At 41.7% G+C, this 20,969-nt stretch overlaps 1 protein-coding gene across 1 annotated transcript in view; it reads right to left on the bottom strand.

The window, feature by feature from the left end:
- The window catches only part of MAML3 (mastermind like transcriptional coactivator 3), a 450,207-nt gene that overhangs the window by 312,498 nt on the left and 116,740 nt on the right, over positions 1–20,969 (bottom strand). The gene's annotated exons all lie outside the window — the stretch shown is intronic.

Raw genomic sequence — 20,969 nt, 5'->3', positions numbered from 1 at the left:
TCTTCCATCCACTGGTTCACTCCCAAAACAGCTACAATGTCCTCAGCTTCTGGGCTGGACTGAATCCAGGAGCCAGGAACTCATTGGTGTCTCCCAGGTGGGTGGCAAGAGCCTAAATCTTTTTAAAGTGAACATGTAAATATCTTCTGCTATTTTCCCATGCTCTTTGGAAGGCAGCTTTGTCAAAAGTGAAGCAGCTTGGACTCCAACTGTCACTCAAAAGTGATGACAGTGTCACAGGCAGCGGCTTAACATGCTACACCACAATGCCACTTCTGGCCCGTGGGTGCTAATTTTTCATGAAGTATTATTCTTACTAAAGCCGTAAGACATCCCATCAAGGGGAAGACAGTATAATTTTATTAAATTCTCCTTTACCACCATTTTGTTGTCATTTGTTCTACAGTATAAATCATAGCATAATGGACATCTTTCCCCCAGAAATTATTCACTTATTTTTTGTAAGATTTTATTTATTATTATTGAAAAGTTATATATACAGAGAGGAGGAGAGACAGGAAGATCTTCTGTCCCCTAGTTCACTCTCCAAGTGGTAGTGAGCTGAGCCGATCTGAAGCCAGGAGCCTGCAGCTTCTTCCAGGACTCCCACACGGGTGCAGGGTCCCAAGGTTTTGGGCCGTCTTTGACTGCCTTCCCAGGCCACAAACAGGCAGCTAGAAGGTAATCCACTGGGATTAGAATCAGAGCCCCTATGGGATCCCGACACATGCAAGGTAAGGATGTTAGCAGCAAGGCTACACAGCCGGGCCCTATTTATTTAATTTTAAAAGGCTGAGAGATCTACCATCCACTGGCTCACTCCTGAAATAACCACAACAGCTGGGACTGGTTCAGTACAGACTAATGCTAGGAGCCAGGAACTCAAGACAGGTCTCCCACGTGGGAGGCAGGTTGAGCATGGGCTGCTTCCCAGGCTCCTCATCAGCAGGGAGCTAGAATCAAGTATGCAGCCAGGAAAGGGATGAACCCAAACACTCCAATATGGGATGAGAGCTTCCCAAAAGGCGTGTTAACCACTCAAACACCCACCCGCTCTAATGAAGATTGTTGTGTGCAATACTTTCTTATTTCTCATATAATGATGTGTTTTCAAGCACAGATCCTCTGATAATAATAAAAAAGCTAAATTAAGAACAGTATCTAGTAGTTTGCCTTCATACAAGAAAGAGAAACAAAAGATAATAAGAAAGCCAGGTCCCCCGAGTGGGGAGTGAGCTGGAGAAGCTGCTGTGCTGACTTCAGGACCTACGACAGGCTGTGGGCCTGAAGGCCGCTGTCTCGTACCTTCCTGCCAGCGCGTATATCCCCCTTGGTCAACTTCAGTCATTCCCTACATGTGTCTCGCATCTGTTGTTTTTCGAACAGTCTGACAACAGGAGCTGGTGATCTTGGCGCTCTGTTTAGAATTCCATTACTCTATCCTTGCCCCAGAGCACTCTGCATGTGCCTCAAATGCAGCGCTGTCCTCATCCTGCCTCCTGCCACCCTCAGCTGTTGGCACTTTTACTCCTCTTTTAATTGCCCAGAGCACCTGGCCTTGTGCTCTGCACAGCGTAAACGCAACTGGAATGTTAGCTTTGGTTTTAATCGAATTACGGACAGTGTTCTGTTCCAGAGCTGTAAACAACCTTTATGTCATCCTCTACCCAACCCAGTAATGCTAAAGCCTGCCTCTATATTGAACTTCTACACATGTAATGAATTAGCTGTTTACTTCCGCTCCCAGGTATTTTATGAAACTGTTAAATAAGACCATGCTGAATTTGGCTTCCACCCTCCTGAATACCCAATCCATTGCCATATATCATTACACTTTCAGTCCTCTGGGCAATTTTCAATCAATCTGACACATTCAACTCAATTTGAATTCATTTTCTGAACTAGATTTCAAAGAGACCTACTATCAATTCTTCCATTAGTGCCTATATGTATTGAGAAATAATAGTGTATCCAGCAATAGTTTCGTAGTTCAGTTTCCTGATTTTCAAAACAAACAAAAAAAATCAAATGTCCTAACATGAAAAGTGCTGTAATTTGTATATTTTTAGTGATTCATGGCTGATGTTCATATACTCACCCTCCCAATCATTCTACAATTCGTTTGTAATGTAGTTTTCCCAATTCATTTATTTATTCAGCAAACACCTATAGAATATCAGCATGGGTCAGGCCCGGGCTGCGAACAAGTTGAAGACTAATTTTATTTAGTAATTAATTATTCAGGGCTCCTGATTCTGTGAAACACACAAGACAATGTCTCTTCAAAACTGTCAGTTTTACAGTATCTTAGCAACACTAGGGTATGGATGGGGCCGAGATAGGGAAAAAAGGTCAACATGGCTTCTAACTGGTGGTTGTGATAAACCACTGGTGGTTCTGAGAACAGAATCTTGAAAAGGGTAGCTAAAATAATAGAATGAATCTATGCTTTGATTATCTGTGATATCCCTGCCAACAGGCTCAGGATAATATGGAATTGGACATGCATCCGTTCCTTCAGTGTCTGTCCGTCTCTTTCCTCACGGTCATTATTCTTTATGATTTCCAAAGGACAGCTCCCGTATTTTGATGAATTCGCTACCACTTCCATTAACACTAGCTTACACATCATCTCAGACTTTGCCTACTTATTTGTTTTATCCTTTTCAGAAAATGAAACAGGTCTTCATTACTATTTAATTGTCTTTATTTATCTTCTTAAAGGCCAGTTTTAAAAAGCAGTTCAGAAGCTCAGCCACTTTGCCATCAATAGCTCAGTCATTTGAGCATAATTATTAAGCTTATCTCTCTACTCACTTAATGCCAGGCTCCTTTATCTCTGGGTGCCTTCCTTTCTCTTCTTTATTATGTCTGTAGTATTACCCTTTGCACCACTGATTGTCATAAATACTTCTTGGTTGTACCTCTGGAACCTCTCATATGATTCATGAGCTTCTGTGAAAGTCCTACGGACAAACTTCATCTACACTCAGATTTCTCCTTTTCTCTTCATTTCTTGTTTGTTTGATTGATTTTCCTTTTATTTCTGCATAGTTATCACTGTCTCCTGTCGCGGGTTTTTTTCAATGATGTATGGTCTCTATGGTGAAGCTTCTGACCTTGAGTGATGCACCTGCCTGATTTTATAGGATGAGAAGTGCTGCAGAACCATGAGACACAGCTCCATGGTCAGACTTCTTAGATCCACCTAGGATAGGATGGGGCAAGTACCATCCTGCTACGGAGACCACACCCCGCTCAGTACAGTACAGCAGCGACGCAGACTCGCTGGGAGGACATGACCCATGTTTGTGAATTTCCCACCTCAAATTTTCACACTGCAGCAATTCTAGCAGTGGCTCCTTCCTTAAGCACTACCACTGCCATTAGGATAACAGTTTCCTCCACTTGTCAATTATGTCCAAAGACTACAGACTGCATGAAATCCTGAATTATCTCTTTCCAGATGATTGCCACACTTAAACAAATATTTAGACCCAGAAACATTCACTCCTCCTCTTTACAGTCTTTCTCATTTGTGTGGTAACTGAATTTGTGACTGTTAATTGTGATGTTGGATTAATTTCATTGGAATATTCACCTTATAATGCAGGGTGAATGTCTCTTATTTTTAATAGGGAAATGCTTGAGAAAAAAATTGTTTTAAAGAGTCCAACTAGAAAGAAAAAAGAGATTCGGTATGAATTGAAGAAGTAATATGATGCGAAGAAAATAACTTATTCATGCTCCTCTTCTTTCTGAGTGGAATCTGCATGTACACACACACACACACACACACACGCTCCTACCACTTTCACTGCCAGTGAATTCAGCATGCTGTGAGCAGAAAGGACACAAACAAGGGAAGTGAGGGTCATGTTTTCCCACCGTACTTTCTCTGCCTGCCCTGCTTTCTCCGTGTCTTCTCCCTGTAGCTTTCTCCTTCAGTTCTCATGTTGATCCTGCCCATGGGTCATCCTACCCTGCCCTCCCATCTCAGGATAACTGCGTTTTTTATCTTTAGAAGCCACACCAACCACACATCTGTAACTTCGTGGCAGCCTCCTTGGAGACAGAGGATTACATTATTTTAAAATTACAACCACTTATTAATAAACTACCTCACTTGTGGCCCTGGTTACGAAACAGCAGCTCTGGCAACCAGCTGGCTGCAGAGTGTCCAACTTCTACCAACAGAAGCCCGTCTCCTTGGGGCAAAGATAAATGCCACGGGGGAGACAAAAATCAGCTTTTATTAACTGGATAGAGGAAAATAAAGACCTGATTCCGGCAGTTTTCCAAGGCACAGCCTCCTTACTCCCACCTACCTCCTCTCATCCCTTCCTTTTCTCCCTGTGTTTACTTGCTTTTTCTCTTTTTCCCCCCACCCTTTTGCTTCTGCATTTTCTGAGAACGAAAGATTCCTTTTCCTCATCTCATCTTCTTGCCTTGAATGCCCTGTGCATGTTACCGCCCCCTCCCTGCCTGGCTCTCTATCCCGAGTTACAAATGCATGCTTCTAGCTGCTGTCAGCTAAGTGCTTGGAGGTGGCAGTTCTGAGGCTACCCCCTGCCACCGGGCAAGCCTCCTAACAGAGGAGACATTTTAAACCCAAAGGAGGGTAAAAATCAGCGTCATTATTACCTCTCCAGGCACTGCAGCACTATGCAGAGAGCGAGGCTTGCACCTTTGATAATGAGAAGCTCAGAAATGACACAGGCTGGCAACATAGCATCAGCATATAACACCACTTGAACACCCAAGCTGTAGTAATGTCACAATAGGCAGCCACAAAGAGATTAAAACCCAACCAGAAAACGACTGCACTGATAACTGACTTCCACGCCCAATCACCCGTGTTCAAACAGCTTTCCTTCAATACTACAGCGAGTCAGGACTGCTTTTGTACGAGTTCCACCTTCTAAGGAGACTTCAAAAAGACCACAGAGAAAGGAGCTTAAAGGATGGTAAATATTTGAGCAAATAAACATTGAGTATTCTACATGAGCATTGAGAAATCATATGGCATCTTATAAACCTACATTTTCAAAGGATCAATTAAAAATATGTCTAAATTTTAAAATCCATGCATTATTTTTTGTAGTACACATTTGTAAAACCTTTCTGAAGATACAGTTTCTCGGGGGGGGGCGGGGATGAACTTTGGAGATGGGTATTTTGTACAACAGTTAATATGCTACATGGGACACCCACATTCCACATCAGAACACCTGGGTCAAGCCCTGACTCTTTCAGTTTCCTGCTAATGCACTCCCTGGGAGGCAGCAGGTGAAGGTTCAAGTAATGCAGATCCTGCTACCCAAGGAGGAGACCCAGACGGAGTTCCTGACTCCTGGCTTTGTCCTGGCCTAGACCCAGTTGTCACAACCATTCAAAGACTGAACCAACAGAGGGAAGATATCACTCATTCTCTCTCTTTCTATGCCTTTCTTCATATGGAATAAAATAATTTTTGAAAGTAAAAAAAAAAATAAATAAAAGGCATTTAAAATAAATTCAAGCACACTCAGATTAACAACAAAGAAAATTTCTCTGTTATCCTTCCAATGCTTACTCATTCTTTGATTGAAATATTTATTCTTTACATGCTGGCCCATCTGTCCCCATGAAATCATCAGAACATTGAACTTTCGCACTCTTCTGAGGGTCAGGGCTCACATTCCGTGTGTACATTATAGAAAGAATAAATATTTCAAAGTGAACTAACTAATTTTTTCTTACAAACTGCAACAGAGAACAGAAAGTTTCGTGTGCTTTAAACTCTGAGAAAGTCTGCGAGTGTGAGGAGAAGGCATAGTTATTAGGGGATCGACAACAAACCCTATGAGCCTGTCACAATTCTTTTGCTCAAATTTCATAATATTAAATTTTGATTCAAATAAGTAACCCATCAGCAAAGGCTTCACAATATTGGTTATACAAAGATTTTCAATGAGTGACATTTATGGAAGTAGGATTTAACTTAAACTTTATAATAAACTTGTAGTGGCATGGAAATTTTTATCCATAAAGTTTAAATTTCCCATAGGGTTAGTCATCATAACATTTTGGAAATGACAAGATTATCTTAACTTAGAAACTTTCTTTGACTATTTCTTGTGTATAAAAAATCATTTTTAAAGGCAGAAAGACAGACAGATGGAAAGGTAGCTCCCATGTTCTGGTCATTCCCCAAATACTTACCACCTCAGCCAGAGCTGCACCATGAGCCAGGAACTCTCTCCAGGTCTCCCAGGAGAACAGCAGAGACCAAGCATTGTCCTGTCATGTGTTGTCTCCTAGGGTGAGTGCTAGCACAAAACTGGAGTAGAAAGAGAACTAAGATGCAAACCCAGGTTCTCTGATATAGGATGTGGGCATCAGCTGCTCCACTCACCTGCTCCTTCCACCTGCTAAGGTATATCTGAAGCATTCCTTCTTTCAGGAAGACTTTCTTCTCCCTCAATTGAGTGTCATCTCTCCAGAGTCTAAATTATGTTCAAATTTTTTAGTTCAGTTTCCAGCCTTGCCTTATCTACTACTAGAAGCGACTCCATTAGTAGCTGGAACTAATTCTATAGTCCCTGCCTAACCCAGCTGACTGGCTATTATCTTAAGTCACAATCACAAAATAAATAAAACTATCCAAAGAAGATTAGGAACTTTGCATCCTAACTCTACCTGTTATGGGTTAGATGGAGTTTGGTTCTGCAAACTCATGCAGATGTTTAAACCCAAAAGTCCTAGATAATGGTTAACAGATTAACTATGAATGGATAGAGTGGAGAATCCACATAATGATGGCATCCAAGATGCAGGCCCAGAAGACTAGGCAATTGGTTATATCAGCACAAAGTATTTCCTGTATGTCCCTGCTTCCTGTGATCCCCTCTCAGTCAATCTCTAATTTCATCAGACACCAGACTCGTGGGGCCACATAAGCTTGGGTGGTGAATCTCAAAAACTTCAAGCCAGAATAAACCTTCTTTCCTAAGTCATTCATCAGACATTTTAGTTGTAGTAACACAAAGCTAACATAACAGCTCAGCCTCAAATTCGCTGCAGTCTTTACGTACTTTTTTTTTTAATTTCCCCACCCACCAAACAGTATTCCCAAATCCCCAGTTGGATCGCATAGATTTAGATGAATGGCTCAAGAAGCAAAGAATTGGAAATGATTCTAGATATAATTTAGTTCAAACCACTCATTTTCAGAGACAAGGCAAGCAAAGCTCAAAGAGGTTAAGTGTCCTTTTATCAAGTGATAAAATTCAGGGAGAATTGGAAGTGACTTCTCAGGCCTCTTTTTGCGACAGCTGACCTGGCTTAGAGCTTGTGGATCCCCTAGTGTTGAATGGAGGTGAGTGTAACCTGAGCGAAAGCATCAGACTTGAGGTCATTCTACTTTCAAGGAAATAGAAATTGTTAGACATAATAAGCCAGATATTTAAAATTTTTCACTTCTAATTGGTTCTTCATCAAGCCTAAGTAAGCTCTCAAAACAATAATTCCACTACCCATTACATAAAAACAAGAGTATTAGACTCCAATATCCATTTCTGGTATAAGAGGATATACTGGTGCAATCTTATTGAAGGGCATTTGGCAGTATGTTATAAAACACTTAATATTTCAACTGTTCATTCTTTTGCTGTCACTTCTAACGAAAACTTAGCAGAGTACCAGGAATATGGCCCACTTCAATTCTTCTGCCTTTGTGCTTTTTGTTAAACGCCAAAATTCCTTACAATGAATTTATATTATTTCTACCACCAATGGAGGGCAAAATACTCACTATAAAGAATGAGAGACTAAAGCCAGCTGCTTACTCTCTAACATCCCTATTGGCTCCTAAATACTATTTAATTTTTTTTTCTGTTTTGTCAAAGAATTATAAAAATGAAAAAATTGTGTTTTCTTGGAAAAGTCACCAGTTGCTAGGTGTGAAAGGGTATTCAGACTATTAGTTGGTATTTAAATTTCCAAAGAGCTAAAGGAGAATAAGGCTCCAGTGGAACTTCCTGTTCCATGTAGGTTTCAAACAATCAATAGACCTAGAAATTCTTATCGAACACATCCTAGGAATATCACCACACTGGCAGCTATGTAGGAAAAAGAGCAAGAGCTGTTTCTTGCCATTGCCTTGCAGCAATGCAGCAATAGCAAAGGTACTTGAAAAGATGACCATGAGCGGAAAGCCATAATTAATTTTCACATACAAAAGGTAGGAAGCAAGAGAAGAGAGAAGCTCATGGAAAACAACAGTGGTGAGGACCACAGACGGAATGATTCAAACCTCAAAAAAACAGACAAAAAAAAAACAGAGCATCAAGTGGAAGAGTAAGCAAAAGAATGGCTTGCGTAGAGTTGAGCACTTACACATTGAAAGACAACAGTCAGAGGAAAGGCTGTGTAGTCCCAGTCTGAAAAGCACTTTAACTCTCTAATGATATTTGACCTTCAGTCACTGAATGTTCATTCGGTGTCTGTTTTGTGGCAAATGCTACGTGAGGCAGTGTGGCACCAAGGTTAAGAGCACTGAGTTCTGGAATTAGAGTACTTGCGTTCCAACCAATCCTGATGCCTCATCAGCTTTGTGATCTGGGACAAGTCATCTCACTTCTCTAGCCCTCAGTTTCCAAGTATGTCAAATAATGAAGGCAGTACTCACCACACAAGATTGTCAGCAGGAATGAGTAGTTTTGGTTAAGAATCAAAATGTTCAAAATTTGGCAAGGCATTGGACATAAAACATAATGACAGTTGCTGGCATCAAGGAGAATATGGAACTCCAGAAATTCCAATTTCAATTCTTATTTGCAAATTCTTATCATATTTATGAAAGGAATTATCTGCCTTTGGAAATAAATAGCCTAAACATGAATGGTTTTTTGATAACTGTCATGCCCTGGGTCTCATGGTAATCATGACCCATGGCAGACCAGTAGGATAAAGAGAAGCAGGAACAATAGCTTTGAACAGAACCAAACGTATACAAAAAGCTTCAGGTCTCAAGGATTCTGAGAGGTCAGCTTGCCAAGCATCAGGCCAGGGGCAAGATGAGGATCAGGGGCTCCTGTGCTCTGGGTCAGGACCCCTTCTTGTTTATCAAGTCCTCCCAGAAGACACTGGCTGACCACAAGCTGATTCCTCACAAATGAATGCTGAATAAAACGTAGTTTGTTTGAGATTAAACCTGACAGAAATAGAGTTGATTACTATACCAAGAAATTCAAATTCCTAATAGTTCACATACCTACACTCAACTTTTTGGAAATTGAACAAATGTTCTACTTTAGATTTTGAAGGGGACGTAAGGAAGGAGGCATTGCCATTATTTGATTGCATTTTGACTGCTTGCTTCCCTAATTCTAGTAAATTCCAGTTAATGATACATAAGTCCAGCAACCAGCCCATGCATGAAGCTTATAAGTGGGTAGAAACAGACAGAATTATAGCCACACACAGTCAACAGACACAGGTAAAAAATATATTCAGTTTTATAAACCAGGAGCTAAGTAAGTTCTAATGTTAATTCCTCAAAGATAGAATGCTCATGTTCCAAATACAGGAAATCAACACAGTCCTTTCTGGATCTGATATCTGAACTCAGGACCCCCATTTTTCTCCTCTTCTTATACAATAGTGCAATTAGTAAAATGGTCATTTCATAAAATACAGTATTTAAAAGACAAATCATGCCTTTACCTAGAGGGAATATTAAAATGCTAATAAAACAATAAAGTTTAATTCCAAATTGCTCCATTTGAGGTTGAAATGAAAGTTTTGGTTCAATTCTTTTCCAAAACACATTGTTTCTTTCGTGGTGAAAGTTTCTTTTCATGTTGTTTTTCTGACTGAAGTACTGATAGAATTTCAAACACCATAGCGCAGAATGAACTGAGATGAACTCAAACCAGAAACAAAGTATTTGCGAAAGGGAAAGAAATGTATAGGTGAGTAAGAATTGGGACATGTCCCACCATACATGGCTTGTCACTGCACCATTGCCTCATTGTGTTCTCAATAGTATTTCTGCTGCTCCCAAAACTTACAAACCTGGTTGGTCAAGTTTTTCATGAAGTAACAAGGGTGATTTTCCTAATGCATTTGAGGCCCATTCTGACACACTGTGTGCTAACACAAGGTAAGGAAATAATACACCTGTTTTCCATGTCATAGCCCACTTCATTACCTCCCAGAAATCACTGGTGGCAGGTGAATAGGGCAGGTGCGGAGAGGGTCACAGAACGAGACAAACCTCAGTCACCCACCATGTTGAATCATGAGTGTGTGTAAGCTCCCTTTTCACTGCCAGGAAACACTACCCAGAAGATGAAAGTGGGATGCTGTTTTAAAACCTGTCCACTCTTGAATACAGCTCTGCCGCTACTGTGCTGCACAATGACCCTTTCATGTTGAGTGCTGAGCTAGATCAGCACCAATCTGACCCTTTTGATGGCTCATGTAGGTGCATGGGCAGGAGCAGCTCCCAGCACAACCCCAGCAGGAATCTCCTGGAGAAGCATCTGGGGACGGTGTGAAAGAACAGCTCCTCTTTTTCTACTTGTGATGCAGCTAATCATGTGCTAGCCCTTCTCTTTGCACCCTAAGTGCCATGTGCACATCTGAGTCACTTACCGGAAGTTGTTAGGTTACAAAAACAATCTCACTTTGTCACAGTTGGTCTCCTGAGTTGTTCTCTGCAATTGAACTCTTGATGTGTACAGTAACCCCCTTTTGTTGGAGATTTCAAGTTGCTTGTGCCTTAACTGGACCAAAAAGACTACACAGAAAATTCTAGAAATAAACAATTTGTTAAGTTGTGAATTACATGCTGTTCTGACTCGCGAGATAAAATCTCACACCACTCTACTCTGTCCTGCTTAGGAGGTGAATCATCCTTCTGTCCAGTGTGGCTACCCTGTGTCATCTACCTGCCCTTTAGTCCTTTAACAACTATCTGGATTATCAGACTGCCTGTGCTGGTATTGCAGTTCTAGTATTCAAATAACCCTTATTTTATTTAATAGTACTCCCAAAGTACAAGATTAGTGATGCTGGCAACACAGACATGCCAAATAAAGTGCTTCCATTTAGTGAAAAGGTGAAAGTTCTTGACTTGACATGCAAAAAAGAAAAAAAAGAAAGAAAGAAAAGAAAAGAAATTGTAAGCAGATGTTGCTAAGCTCTCTGGCAAAACAAAGCTTCTATCCACAAAACTATAAAGAAGGAAAAAGAAATTCATGCTAGTTTTGTTGTTGCATCTCGAACTACAAAAAGTAAGATCTATGTCTTATAAAGGAAAATTTATCAATATTTTGATAAACAGAACAAGAGAGAGACTATATTCAACACATAACTTTTACTACAATGTGAGTGCATACTTCAAAAAAAAAACCTGGAAAGTTGCCGTTGCCGTTAAGCTATAGGCTAATTCTGATGTAAAGCCAATTTTGACATCCATAGTTTTATTCTAAGAGACAATTTCCATGAACTTGTTGAAGACCCCTTGTACATTGTAACTATTCTACTTTATTAGCAGTTAATGTTGTTAGCTTCTTTCTGTGCCTAATATGGGTTTGTATATATAGGAAAAAACATACATACATATATAGCAATATAAGCGTAGGGCTTGGACTATCCACATTTTCACACATTTCACATCAACTGGGGGTCTTGAAAGGTGCCTCCTGTGGGTCAAGGAGGATGACTTATTTTAGGAAACTCCTTGAAGGTGACAGCAGCTCAGGGGCATGCTGTGGGAACACGCTGCAATTATAGCCATTCCCCCATGCTCGTCACTCCCACTTTCTGGTACGAATTCCAAGTTGGTTCACTGAGAGAATTTATGTCACACCTTTTTGGCTGCAAGTTCCCAGGATCCCAGCTGGCTTCACTGTGGCCCTATCTGGGGGCAGCAGCAGTAGATGAGATATTAATCCATGGGCATCCCTAAGTTGACAGCTGACTGTGCAACACAATTCAGTAGACTACTAGAAAAACAGGGATCCAAGAGTCCTGGTTTTTTTACTCCCAGAAAAATATCAAAGTTGTTTGTAGAGAAGAACTATAAATGACTTCTGACCTGCTTGAAAAAAAAAATAAAACACAGATCAAGAAATAATCAGGAAGTTCCTTGAGTTAAGTTTTAACATGAATCCTTAACACATTATTATCTTGATGCTGAAAAACTGGAGTTTGCACTTTAAACAGAGATTTCAAAAAATTAATGCATTAGCTACAAAGAAATGGACTCAATTTAAATGACTGCAAGAGACCTGAATAGTATTTCCTCTAAACAGCCTGAGCAACACGAAAACAAAATGAATACTAAAAGGAATCTGAGTAATGTCCTGTGTCTACAAGATTCCATTTAAGTAGAGCATGTCGCCGTGTGATGTGACTCATGGGAGGCCGGCAGCTTCCGCTGTGAGCAAATGCATACCCATCCACACTCAGCACCAAGCTAACTAGGAACAGTTGCACAGCTAAGTATCCAGGCTATCCATGTTTGAAAAAGAACCAGACCCACACCCTCCTCCAGAAAGATGAGGCCTAGTGAGTGTAAAGGCAACCTAAGGTATGTGCATTTCAAGACACGTCAAGCTGTACTTTCCAGAAAATCATTTCGTTTAACAAACAAACTCTCAGCAGGCACCCCGATGAGACCTAATCTATAAGGGCTTTTGTCTCAGGCTGCACTGCTTTGCAGCACAAGGCTGTCTTTGCAGTGATAATTGGTTTGGCTGTCCATTCCACCCATCAGGTGATAGAAAACTATCAATCAGCTTAAATGCAACGTGAGAGAAGTCTCTTTAGCCAATTAGTCAGTAATGAGAGCATTAGCCACGATATCTTCTGCAGAGGGCACCTTAGCCATTCCACCGGAGTCTGAGAAGATGACAGTCCCTGTGTGATTAATAAAGAACACACGACACTTCGGAAATTCTACATGGGTGAAGAAGAGACTCAGAAAGAAATGCACTTGAAAGAGCTCAATGTTTCCACGGCCACAGAACACGCTCAGCAAAAACATTCTTAGAATCGGACAACTTCAGAGCTGGAAGGGACCTTGGAGATAATCTGCCTCCTCTCCCCTGTATTTTATCAATAAAGCAGAGAACAAAATGACTTTGCCAAGGTCACGCAGATGGCCTGACCACAATGTGGCTCTCACTCCCTTAGCAAAATGTTAGAACTGAAAAAAAAAAAAAAAAAACACCAAAAAAGATAATACCCAAGCAAATAAGCCCCTACGTGGCTTCTGATGACCTTCTGTCTGTGTCTTTTCTCTCTACTGGTGATAAGGAGTTTACATTTTACTTCCATGATTTTCTAGGGTCCAATTCAACAACTGCCTTATTTGAAGAAAGACCATAATGGCCTGTGAGTAGGATCAAAATTCACAGCATTAACCAGATGTGTCACTTTGGACAAGTACTGCTCATCCTGGACCTCGATTTCCCCATCTGTAAAATGAGGAAAATGATGCTACCGACCTTCCAGGGTTGTTATGAGGATTCAAAGAATCAGTCAACGTAAAACACAAAGAAGGGAGTTCTACACCTGAAGGTTCAGCTATTCCTATTCCATTGTTATCCAGAAGGTGCTCTTAGCTGCCTCTGCTCATGTTACCTCCACATGCACAGAAAGAACAATTCTCAGGCAAATCCAGGCAGGTTGGACAAAATGCCATCATCTTCCTGGGGCTAAGGACTGGAGCAGGGATGGAAAGAAAAGTAAACTCCAAGAGGAAAGCTGGGTTGAGGTTGGGTTGGCGAGAACAGAGACTTGCAGAAGATCCATTAAAGCTTTGGGTAACAGTGCCACCTGTGCCCTACTTGCCTGCTAGCATGTTCCCCAATACGGTCACTTAGGCACCCTCAGGTGGAAAATCTGTGTGTCTACTCATTGCTACGGCAGCATACCAGTCTAGGTGAGTGCAGCAGCATACTAATCCTGGTGACTACAGCAGCATACTAGTCCAGGTGACTGCAGCAGCTTACTAGTCCAGGTAACCAAGCAGCATACTGGTCAAGGTGGCTGCAGCAGCAGACTAGTCAAGGTAATCTAGCAGCATACTAGTCCGTGTGACCAAGCAGCATACTAGTCCAGGTGATCAAACAGCATACTAGTCCTGGGGACTACAGCAGCATATTAGTCCAGGTAACTGCAGCAGCATACTAGTCAAGGTAACCTAGCAGCATACTAGTCCATGTGACCAAGCAGCATACTAGCCCAGGTGACCAAGCAACATACTAGTCAAGGTGGCTACAACAGCATACGAGTCCAGGTAACTGCAGCTGCATACTAGTCAAGGTGACTGAGCAGGTGTGATCATTCTCCTTACACACTAGAGCAGTTTGAGAGTAAGTACATCGGAAGTGATTAGATACATCAGAAGTATCGCCAATGTCCAAGTCACCCAGCCCTGTTCTTGAGGGTGACATTCTCTGCTTTGGCGGCTCCCTGCATCTGCTCCTCCTATTGACTTTATAATCCCTTAAGTACAGCCCCAGCATTGTGCTAACAGCACTGTTGTCAGTGTCACTGCTTGTTTCATTCCATCTCTACACTCCCCACTCATCAGCAGTGCTTGCCGAACGCAGAGCCAGTCAGGTATCTGACGCAAGGACCACTCCAATGTGACATGCACCAAATGAGGGCTGCCCTGGTAAAGGAACTACTGAACTGCCATCAAATATTCCAAGATTTTTCTACCTTTTAAGAGCAAACACAGTCGGGGCAAGCACAGAGGCATAACACGCTAATCCTCTGCCTTCCAGTGCCGGAATCCCATACCAGTTTGAGTCCTGGTTCTTCTACTTCCTGATCCTGCTCCCTACTTATAGCATGAGAAAGCGGTGGAGGATGGTCCAAGTCCTTGGGCTCATGAATCCATGTGAGAGACCCATAAGAATTTCCTGGCCTCCAGTTTCAGACCTGCTCAGCTCCAGCTGTTACGACCATTTGCAGAGTGAGTCAGCAGATGGAAGATCTGTGTGTGTGTGTGTGTGTATGTGTGTGTGTGTGTTTCCCCTTCTCTCTGTAACTCTGCCTTTCCAAGAGAGGTAAAAAATAAATTGTCTTTTTAAAGATTTTATCATTTTTTATTGGAAAGGCAGATTTACAGAGAGAAAGAGAAACACAAAGATCTTCTGTCCCAATTCACCCCCCAAATGACCACAATGGCTGGAACTGAACTGAGCTGATCTGAAGCCAGGAGCCAGGTGCTTCTTCCAGGTCTCCCACATGGGCACAGGGTCCCAAGGTTTTGGGCCATCCTCCACTGTCTTCCCAGGCCACAAGCAGGGAGCTGGATGGACAGAGGAGCAGCTCGGACATGAACTGGTACCCATATGAGATGCAAGCTTATTGCAAATGTGAAATTAGTCAATAGAGCCGTTGCATTGGGCCCAAGTAAAGAGAGAGAGAGAAAGAGAAAGAAAGAGAGAGAAACAGAGAGATCATATACACTGTTTTCACCAGAGTCCACTTCTCTTCTCCCACTCCCACATGAAGTTCAAAGGCAATTCCTTTGTCACTGCTGGAACACAGAACAAATATCAGTGCAGAAACGCTCCCAGAGGCTACATGTATGAACACGGAGCACTGAGTGGGCAGCCAAGGTCATGCAGAGGAGGAACACCACCTGGCTTCTGACTCTTCCTTTGTTCAGCGTGCATATCTCAAGTGGCAGAGATAGAGGGGGAGACGGGAAAAGTATCTTCTAAGGTCCTTGAAGGCAGGAATAATTTTGCACTTCATTTTACACTCCCCTTCTATCCCATCACAATGCTGAAGGCATCATTTGCATGGGTGGTGGATCCTAAGGGGCAGGGTAGGGGGTGCTTAAGGGAAACAAAAGAAATATATCTGAAGCAAAGAAAGTATACTTGGGGGTCCGGCTCAGTAGCCTAGTGGTTAAAGTCCTTGCCGTGCACATGCCAGGGTCCTATATGGGCACCGGTTCCTGTCCCAGTAGCCCCACTTCCCATCTAGCTCCCTGCTTGTGGCCTGGGACAGCAGTCAAGGATGGCCTAAAGTCTTGGGACCCTGCACCCGTGTGGGAGACCCAGAAGAGGTCCTGGCTCCTGGCTTCAGATCGGCTCAGCTCCTGTCCTTGCAGACACTTGAAAAGTAAATTGGCGGACAGGAGATCTTTCTCTCTGTCTCTCCTCCTCTCTATATATCTGACTTTCCAATACATACATACATACATACATACATACATACATATATACATAAATCTTTAAAAAAAAAGTTTACCTGGAATCTCTCTGAAACCCCAGAGGGGGAAGTACTCCTGTGTGGTTTTCAACACAGTGCAGTATTCACAAACAGAATTCCTCCCTGGGGGGAGGAGGCGGGGCCCTCCCACCTGACCACCCACAAGCCTTGCCACACCCTGCCCCAGCACCAGGTCACAGTTGGCCAAAGTCTGCCAAGCTCTGCAGCTCTCCTCACTCTACCCTCAAGTGCAACATTCTGTCTCATATTATGTTTAACAGAAATTAGGCACTGCCCCCAACATCAATACCCAGGGTAAAGAGCTTAACCAAAGGACATCATCTTTTTCTGAAAAATGCAAATGTTAAAACACACACAGAGTAATTGGCATATTTGTGTCTTTCATACTGACCTCATCTTGTCAGAGTAGAGGAATCGGTGTCAGAAATGGACTCTTCACTGATTTAAACAGGATTCAAATATATATATTATGCATAATAATAGCCTACTTCCACTATTACATAAACATAAAATATTACCCTCTTTCCATTCCTGAGACGTTATGACAATCTGAGCTAATTCAGCGAATTCAACTCAAGTTCCTGAGAGAACAGAACTACAATTACTATTTAGCAAGTGTCTGATCCATTCTGCTTGCCTCTGAAATGCAGCCTATGAAACTTTCACAGAGGACACCATGGAATCACTGTGTTGTACGACACATTGTGAAGCTCTTTTAAACTTTTATAACCCTGGCATTTAAAATAACTTTTTTTATATACACAGGAGCTAATGTCTAGCAATATTTAAGCCTTTCCATACAAATGCATACTGAAACATCCTGATTTTTTGAGAGGTAAATCACACAACTTTGGGAGTGGATCAGCTAATGAATGGCAGTGGCTAGGGACATACTCTTGCAGATAGATACTTTGGCTAACTTGGCCTCCATGAAGTAGGCGGATAGAGAGACGGGAAGAAAAAGAAAAGGCATGAAGAAGAATGGATGAAAGAGGATGGCTCTCCAAGCAGGAGGCTCAAACCATCAAAACTAAAGGCAGGGGAGTTACATCAAGGCCCTCACCCCAACCATCTGAGCAGCCGTCTCATTCCAGCACTACTTAACTTATACAGATAATTATTTCAAAAGGAAAATAATACAGACACTGATAATTCAAAGTGAAACAAAGAGCCTATACTTGCATGACTGAAGCGGGGAGGCTGCAATTCTATCACCCAAAGACCTCGATTATTTTAAGAAAACTTTAACTCGAAGGTATCTCAGTATGACAATGTATGGAGCTGTCTCTCATTCAAGAGATAAATACACAAAACAGCTAACCTTTGCTAAGGTCTTACTAAATGTAAAGTACTGTTTGAACTTGTACTATTAACAAGTACTATTAACCTTGTCTAATATTCCAAAAACTCCCAAGAAGTAGAAAAAGTATTATGTCCATATTTTACTAATGGGAAAGAATGTGCCTAAATTCATAGCCAGGAAATGAGCAAGTTTGAGTTCAAACCGGACTGTTTGACTCCAGACCCAGCCTTCACAGCCACTTCAGCAATAAGTGAGTCACCGAAAGAGAGAATGAATGCAAAGGCCAGGTCACTTGTTTCCAGCCTGTGACGTCAGAGGCTGCGGGTAGAGCTTGTCTACACCACAGAGCACAGCTCCATGAGCAAACCATGGCTCAACAAAACCTTGTTTCATACACAAGCTGGCCACAGCTGCATCCCACCCTGGTACACAGGCTCCCTTTTCAGATGCAAAGCCAAAACTAAGGTTGATGTCTCATCCAGCTGACCCAGTCCTCCAGGGGCCACGTGACAAGATGACTGTGGCAGGGACCTGGCCACTGGATGAAGATGTGTAAGGGACTACAGGAACTCCCTGCAGGTCCCGTGATGCCTCCTACTGGAGGAGACTGAGTGGCCCTGGTGTTCTAGCAACATCCTTACCTGGGCACAAACTTTACATGAATTTTGCAGTTTCAGTTAACAACAAAGTCTGAACTCGCTGCTCTCCTGGGTTGAGAACGTCTTGAACTTCAGGTCCCTTAGGCATCTGAACCTGGGTAGTATGTTGCCCTGAAATGCTCAGTGACCGCACTGTCCAAATCAAGAGCAGAGACCCAAGTTTGATTAAACAAACAAACAAGCAAAACAAACAAACAAACAAACAAAAACGAATCTAGCAAAGGGGACAAAGAAGCAAGTCACTCAGAGTCACGACTGTTCCAAGAGGCAACATAGCAATAAGCAGATGACAAACTGGGCATGACATGCATATTCTATGAGTATATTTCTCCTTTCCCTTCTGCTTCCCACCCCTCCTTTCTCTTCATTTCTCAGGTCCCCATTTATGGATGCAAAGCAGGAAGACATTTAGGGCTGTTAAACCTACATTTACCTAAGGCTCTGTTCAACTCCTAAATCCCAGACGGAATTCTTTTCCTCAGACAGTTTCATTTGTCTTCCTGCACTGCAGAAATGTGCCATTTCAAAAGGCTTGATTTTCTCCTTTATAGGAATGCTGAGGAAGAGGTCCAGGAAAGCAACACTGCAGCATTTTCCAATCAGTCACCTGGGGGATTCGTGACCTTACAAAAATTTCTGGTGGTTTCTGACAACCAGCTTCCTCTCTTTCTCTAACCTGCTCCCTCTGTGCGCGTTCTGCCCCATGTTTTCAGACAAGTATCTGAGCCAGAGAAGAATTAAAATCTGATAGGGGAGATAACCAAGAGGCACAATGGAGTTTTTATTTTAGAGCTGCAGCATGGTATCTTGAGGAGCTTACAGGAGTAAGAACAGTGTATTTTAATCATATCCACTGTGCCCACCTGGATTTAGCTCTTGGGAAAATTCTAACAAAGACAACAATTCTCAATCAGTTTAACACAGTCTATTGTGACAGAAAAGCACCTTGGAATTCAGTGAAGACTCATACAAAGTAGCAGTTTCCCCTCTTGGGAAAATCAGTGAATATAAATTCATTAGTGTGGTTAATTCCTCCATGTAAATAGTGACATTACTTCTAAAACTAGGCAAAATAAGTGGTCTCTTTTAATGAACAGATTGCAAAGCCTATAGCAAAAAGAACCGAGTTCTAATTGTGCTCTGTGTAACAAAAAGGGAAAAAAAAATAACACAGGTTTCTTTCTTATAGAGATGTTTTAAGAATAAATAGGACAAATGAGTAAAAAAATATTTTGAGTTCTCCCGGGGAAGTTACTATCTAATCCCCAGACAGAGCTATAAAATAGAAAAACAAAAGACTGATGTGTTCTCTGCAGTCTCAATCAGGGGCTATGGGCCCAAAATGTTTTAAAAGCAGAAAAATGTTAGCACTGGAGATATTGTCAAAATACGTTTCCCTCTGGTTAAGAAAAGGAGAGAGGGAGGGTTATGAGGGTGGAGTGGAAAGAAATTGTCATCAAAGCATTGTTAATATGAACTGAATTATATTACAATGGCGATGCTTCAACATGGGGAATGAAAATTGTTCTGTATTATTGTGGATTGACAATATGACAATCGTTCATTGAGAGTGGATGACAGCTGTAGCATTATAGCTCAGTGCACAACACAAGATGAATGAGTGTTACAAGTTCTTCCAGAATGGGCCTCTATTTCACAAGAGTCCGTCTCATCCCAAAATAAATACATGCCAGTTTTTCACAATCTCAGCAAATTTCGCATCTCTTTACAAACCAGTGTGCTACCAGCGGTCTCAGAGTGCCAGTGTCATGTCCCTGCTTAGTGGATTTGCAGCAGCTGTGAAATGTCAAGTCCAAATGCCATGGAAGATCTATACAGCAGCTCGGAAGAAGAAAGGGCAAGAAACGGCAAAATGCCTCTGCCTGGACATATGTGGACTGACGTCACACTGTCTCCTGATTCACAGGAGTACTGTTTCTGAATATCTGTCTTGGCACAGCCGCATTCCACCATCCACGTGAAAGTCAATTGTGTTTATCTTTTAGAGCAAACTACTCACCTAAAAAAAGTAACAGCACGCATGCTACTGGAAATTATCAGGCTGCACAGGCCAAAGAGATTTACATATCTCATTCTTGTTTGCTCAACCAAAGGGAAAAAAAAAAGGAGGGGGACAAGGAAAAAGCACAAAAGCCATTCATAATATCATCGAGGAGATAAAGAGATAAACACTATTCATATTCACATATTAGCTATTCTTCATTTCAAGTTTGGTGCATTTTTACAAAGCAAAATCTGTTAGATATTCTGTTCCAGGGCTTTGCTTTTTACAAAATCAGTAGTCAATATATTGCACATTTCTTTCAATTTCACTAACATTCTTCTAAAATATCATTTTAACAGTGCCATGCATTCCATTTTCTATATACATCATATTTTACATAACTAATCCCCTATTGTTGAATGGTTAGGCTGTTTCCAGCATTTCAATACAAAACATAATGCAGCTAATAGGCAATATTTGTACATGCTTGAATTTCTCAGAGTGCATACAGAAAACCTTTACTGATTTTTTTGTGATCCTGGCTGTAGAAAATCCAAAGTGACCTTGTGTAATTAGTCATCAAAAGAGTCTCTGAAGTACTGGTAAGAGCAGTTGAAGAGGTATAAACAATAGGCAAGTTCTTCACTTTATACTTAGAGGAAACAGAACATTCCACCCCTTAATTACTATGGCCCAGTTTGCTAAAGTTAACAATATGCAAAGGGAAGGGAATTAACTGAACAGCCTC

Source organism: Ochotona princeps, chromosome 7, assembly GCF_030435755.1.
Source record: "Ochotona princeps isolate mOchPri1 chromosome 7, mOchPri1.hap1, whole genome shotgun sequence".
Taxonomy (NCBI): domain Eukaryota; kingdom Metazoa; phylum Chordata; class Mammalia; order Lagomorpha; family Ochotonidae; genus Ochotona; species Ochotona princeps.
This window is presented reverse-complemented; position numbering and strand designations above follow the sequence as displayed.